At 41.3% G+C, this 6,000-nt stretch overlaps 1 protein-coding gene across 11 annotated transcripts in view; it reads left to right on the top strand.

The window, feature by feature from the left end:
• The window catches only part of HIVEP2 (human immunodeficiency virus type I enhancer binding protein 2), a 189,608-nt gene that overhangs the window by 102,630 nt on the left and 80,978 nt on the right, over positions 1-6,000 (top strand). The window contains exon 1 of one of the 11 annotated variants that reach the window (XM_025191460.1): positions 1,169-1,397. The exons of the other annotated variants lie outside the window; for them this stretch is intronic. The gene's annotated coding sequence lies outside the window, so the exon portion shown is untranslated. Of the gene's footprint in view, positions 1-1,168; positions 1,398-6,000 lie in introns of those variants that run through there. 11 annotated transcript variants of the gene reach the window in all.

Below are 6,000 nucleotides of genomic sequence, written 5' to 3'. Positions count from 1 at the left end.
GTCAGGCATGATCTGCCTGCCACGAGCCCGTGCTGGTTTCCCCTCAGCATAATTTGTCCTGCCGGGCTCTCGCATATGTGAGCCTTGATAATTTTTTCAAAGACTTTGCCAAGGATGGAGGTGAGACTGACTGGCCTATAGTTGCCCGGGTCCTCCTTTCTCCCCTTCTTGAAAATGGGGACCACATTGGCCCTTTTCCAGTCCTCTGGGACTTGGCCCGTGCGCCATGAGCTTTCAAATTATTCCCGCCAGTGGCTCTGCAATGATGTCGGCCAGTGCCTTCAGCACCCTCGGATGGAGCTCATCCGGGCCTGCCGACTTAAAGGCATCCAGTTCTTCCAAATGACTCTGCACCATCTCAGGGTCTACGCATGGTAGTCTGGCGCCTTGCTGCTGCCTCTCTACAACCCCAGTGAGAGCCTTGTCTTGCCCCTCACTTAGGAACACTGAGGCAAAGAACTCGTTGAGGAGTTCAGCCTTGTCCCCTCTGTCTGTCACCAATTGTTTCTGCCCATTTAGCAGGGGTCCTATTCCTCCCTGGGCCTTCCTTTTACTCCCTATATATCTAAAAAACAATTTCTTGTTGTCTTTTACTTGGGTTGCCATCCTCAGCTCCATGGCAGCTTTGGCCCGTCTAACTGCCTCCCTACAAGCTCCCTAGGTTAAGCAGACCTAGATAGGTTCCTGTGCTCTCTGGGACATTTGAGGCTTTAAAAGTATTGCTTGACAGCACTGAATAAAAGAATAACTCCAGAGTACGAACCTGAATTCCAGGACAATAAGAAAAGCAAATGTAATTTCTGAAACACATTCTGGTGCTAATAAAGTAGTATCTTTTTACAAAGCTCAAAAATAAAATAAAAGCAGTTTTAAAGGGGTTGTTTATTAATTTATTTATTTGCTGATTATGTTTTTTTCTCTAATGGCACTTCCAACTCATTTTCGTTTGCTTGAGTCAATAGAGATCACAGAAGATGTGGAATTGTTACAAAAATGGTTTGGTTAAGCAGAAGTTGAAGTTACTTGTTGAGCCAAAGTGTGATTCAGGAGCTGAAAATATCTCTACGCTTCACGCATAAAACTCAAACACTGTGCTTTGGCAACGCCCCCTGGATTAGAAACGGAGTTTGAAGTCATCCCTCCTCCAGCATGCCATGTATGGATGAGGGCCCACGCTCATGACAAATTACTGATTTAACTGAACACACAAAGAGAACAGTGACATCAGTGCAGAGGGATCATGCCTCAGCATTAAGGGCCTGCACCTCCGCTGCCTTGGTGTTATTGTGCCTATTTCTACCTGGTGAATGTGATGACAACAGGACTGTTTTACATTTACTTTCCTGAGGTGCAGAAAGCAAAGCCAGGGAGCAGTAAGGGCTTCTATTTTATAACGGGTAAGAGCTTAGATTTTTCAGATGATAGCAAAAAACTGCAGAAAGATCCTAAATCCTTGGAATTCACAGATTTTCCCCACTGACAGATTTTTATTATTCCCAGGCATCACACTTCCCTGCTGGTGTTCTGCATCTGTGGCTGCTTGCCAATGTCTTGGGGCAAGTTAGCTTTTATTTGCAATTGAGATTGTCCAGTGCTACTGCCATTGCTCTGCTGTGGGCTTGAACTCATATGGACGGCCTGCAGGGATGATGTTTCCAGTGAGATAATTTTGACAACTCAAGTGATTGTCAGGGGCTTATAAAACACCTGCTACATTGCAGCCTACTTCATTGGCAGGCACAAGTATCTTTGCCTCGGTTTCTGCATAATACTAGTGACCCCTTTCTTTTTCTTTCTTCTCCCTGCGTATGTGTCATCAGCTAAAGATGCACAGCAGGGTAGTCATTCAGAGGAAGGAATGAAAACAATGGCACTTCACCATGTGGGCTCCTCTGGGTAATTACAATTGGATTTACTAGGTGTGTTTTGAATCATTTACAGCACGGACTTTACCTGGTATCCTAAAATGAGCTTTGCTAATACCTTGATAGATTAGTTTAGCCTGCCCACTTCAAGTGATCACCAGATGTACTTGCATCTTTTTGCCAGCTGCCTGTGCAAATGGCTGTATTTCCTTGGCAACTGCATACTAGACGAGTGGGTTGAGCAACTTGTGTATGGACACAGTGTCAGCTGTCACATTGTCTATAAGCATCAAGTCTGGTTAGTGAGGGCATGAATCCCATCTGGCAATGTCTAACTACTGTTTGCACTGAGGTTACAGGCCTGTACTTAGGGGGATGTGCTCTTACTAATTTAGCACTTGTGTAGAATAAAGAAAAAACCCCAAAAGAACCCCCCTGCAACCTTTAGCTTCTATGTTAGCATGAAAATGGTATACTAGTCACATAGAAAAGGGCATGCTGGGCTGTGGGTGACAGAGAGAGAATGTCTTGGGAATTTGGCACTTTATACAATATCCCAAAAGAATCCATCAGAAAGATTTTACTTCATGTTTCATTTTAATAAACTGAAATAACCCTTTTATGCCCTTATCTGAACAAGGAAAGATCATTGAGGATGCTATACATGGGACACTTGGAACAATATAATGCAAGTGGATATTCTGAGGTTAATTTTTTCTCCTGTTTATAAACTTAGACAACCTATGTGCCGTAGCAAAATTTCCATTAATATAGCTCTTCTCTTTAAAAAAAAATTGAGGAAGTTGACTTTTATAAAAAGCTATAAATATTCCTCACTGAGCAGAAATGTGAACAGGATAAATACTGAAATTTAAATTCTGGGTTAATAATCTATGTTAAGAAGTTTGTGAGGTTATTCAGGATACTAATTTAAAACAATGCATTAACTTGATCATGTCATCTGTAACTTTGGAGACAGGTCAGTGTTTTGGCCCATTAGGTTTGGCACTATTTTCATAAGACAACAAAGCTCTGGAGTATCAAAAGCTGCCAAATTGTTTTGGAACTCTGAGAGCAAATGTAGAGATACGTGTGTACTTCACCTTGTCTAGACATAGATGAATTGCATGAACAGTGTTCCTTAAATACACACTGCTGAAGTTTAAGCAGTCCCCAAACTTGACTATCTCCCCTCATTTCCAGACCTCCTTATAGTCATCCATAGGCTAAGTACAGATAGTCAAAAAGCCCAAGGCTGAATTGATTGAATCTTTGCAGGGTAGTCTAAGCTGTGTAGATTGAACCAATAAGCAAGCGAGCAGACATTCACTTTTGATTCCAGAAATGCAGCCCCATGCCTGCAGTGGCCCAGGCCAGAACCCAGGGGGCGCTAGAGCACACCTCCCTGCTGGGCTGGAGCAGACTGCTGAACTGGCGTAGACAGCTTGAGCCAAGGCTAGCACACCCATCCTGTGAGGAAGGGGAGGGTGTTGTGGGGGAAGTGCAAAGCATCATGGGATGCTGGGGGACTGTGAGTTAACTTGAAACTGGAGGCTTCTACCAGCAGCCCTTTGAGAGCTGTTTCTCCTGTGCTCTTTCTGGCAGTTAAATGGAGTGCAGTTGGTTAGTTACAAAATAGATGGTTACGTTTTCTATGCAGTTAACCAGAGTAGAGTTAAATTACAAAGTAAACAGAGGGGCTTAGCTAGACCAGGCACTTAAGTACTTCATACATTTAAATTATACACAGATAACCAGAGCTTGTTGTAACATAAGCAAGGCTACACCAGTGCTTCTTAACATTTTTAGACTCCAGGAACCCCTTGTTAGACTCAAGACACCCTTAAAAAATGCCAGCTCTTAGTTTTCACTCATGTTTTGACTATGAAAAAAATAATAGCTCACTTCTGTTGCAGAGAATTCAGAAAGACCACAAGAGGTCAGAATGTATTTGACACTATGAATTCCTATTTGAAATTTCTGGGTTTATCTTGTGAATCATGAGTAGGTATTTGTACACCCAAGAGTGCTAATATTGTGTAGCACTCCATGACACCCTTAAAAGGATCACATGCCACCCAAAGCACTGTACACCAAAGCTGTCATTGGTCATAGAATTAAGTTATTCACTCATCCGGTGTACAAATAAATGGAGTACACTGTGTTTATTGTGCAAAAGAACCCAATTAGAATGTAGTAGGTCCCTTGCTGTCTTGCAAACCTGTCTGACAAATTCCATAAGAGCATTACAGTTCAGTTTACACTAGAAATTGGATGCAGGTTTACAACTAAGTTAGGAGAATCTGGATTTTAGGTGGCTGTACTTGTAAGATAGGCAGCAGGGCTGTTGATCACTGTAATGATCCAGTTTTCCATGTTGCTAGGAACAGGGTATATTCCCACTCTCTCGCTATGCTTAATGTAGAGATGGACAGCTGAAGAGATTATACAAAACAGTGTTGCAGCTCTTGTTTGTCTATCAAGGGAATTCATCTCTAAAATCAGATGTTACTATGATACCAAAGTCCCTGATATGTCTGCAATTGGCACTTGATGTGCAGTTTTATCATATAGAAAATAAAGGGTGGAATTGCCACGGGGTAACCTAATGGAAAAACAGTTTCTTGGACACAGACAATAACAGTTATTACCAGAGGGCTTCTGTGTGCATGTTTCCAGGCCCTGTCTAAAGACTAATCCTTCTGTTTATGAGATACAAAGTTCAAATTGAAAAAAGATTTTCAAGCTATAAGCCATGCTTTTCCTTGCTCCTCCTGCAGTATTAAAGTTCTGATGAGTTAGGAGGTTTGTTTAATCTTAGCATTTGAGCTGGCAAACAACAGCAGTAGATTAGAACAAAAACTGTTGAGTAGACATGACCAAATATTAGCAAATTATCAGAGATTATTTTTGCATTGCTGTGTGTGTTCACTGGACAGTTCTTAGAGGACTGATACAGCCACCCTTATTTAATCTTCCTGCCAAAGAACCGATAATTTCTCAAGTTTTTAAATCTTCTTTTAGCAATGCAAGAGATAAAAACAAATGAAAAGTGTCTGCTTTTAGTATTATGATAGTACCTTTGGGAGCCTTAATTGGGCAGTAAAATTCTGCTTGATGATACACGCATTGTCTGTGGTTATTACAAGCATTAAATGCTGGCTATTTCCTTATAGCATGTAGTATGCTTTAACTCTGATGTTGTTTTGAAATGCTATTAAGGAAGTTTAGTAAGACCACACAGCCCAACTCTTGCAGTCCTTACTTACTCCAGGCTTTCATTTAATGGGCTTTTTGCCCAATTAAGGAGAGCAAAATTAAACTCTCTGAAGTGTGGGTTAAGAATCAAATCCAACTCTCACTGAAGTGAAATGGAGACTTTTGCCAGTTGGATTAGATTCTAAATTCTCCTGAGCTGTCCACATGCAACTTACTGAACTGGTGTGAGAGCAGGTGTGTCAAGAGATACATTTGAAATCAGTGAGTGCAGACTGTGGAGTTCTTTAGAGACTCCAACTTGCACGCTCCCTTTGCAGCTGTTGAGAAGCCACAGCAGTTTGCTTTTTTATCATAAATAATATCTTTCACCTACCAGGCTTTATTATTATTATCATCATTTACTAATGCCAAAGCTGTGTAAAGGGGGATCTGTGTAAATGAGAGTAAATGCTTTTGTACTGGGAATTTAAGAACTAGATTTATGATGCACATTAATTAAAGCCAACTCTTGCCAGTACAGGCAGTCCTCAGACTTATGACACAATTGGTCCTTGAAAACCACATCTTAAGTCGAAACGTTGTAACTCGGAACCGATTTTCCCATTAGGAAGCAATGTTATAAATGGGGGATTGGTTCCTGAACCAAGGCCTGATACCCTATTTTCACCAAAAATATCCCAGAACTTTGTACTCAGTCAATTATAGATGAGTAATATAGCTACATTAATGTATTTATATTGTAAATAGCAATCGTTGATTTGGAAGGACTTCTTTGAGGTGGCTTTGCTGGACGTTTTGAAGGGCTCTTGGTTGGACTTTTTGAAAGGTTCTTGGCTGGAGTCTCCCCAGGAATCTTGGCTGCAGGTTTTTCTGGAGTCTTGTCTGCTTTCTTAAAGAAAGTGTCCAAGGAAGTTTG

The sequence above is a fragment of the Alligator sinensis genome, unplaced genomic scaffold, assembly GCF_000455745.1.
Source record: "Alligator sinensis unplaced genomic scaffold, ASM45574v1 scaffold576_1, whole genome shotgun sequence".
Taxonomy (NCBI): domain Eukaryota; kingdom Metazoa; phylum Chordata; order Crocodylia; family Alligatoridae; genus Alligator; species Alligator sinensis.
Note: the sequence above shows the minus strand (reverse complement) of the source record. Positions and strands in the feature narration are given on the sequence as shown.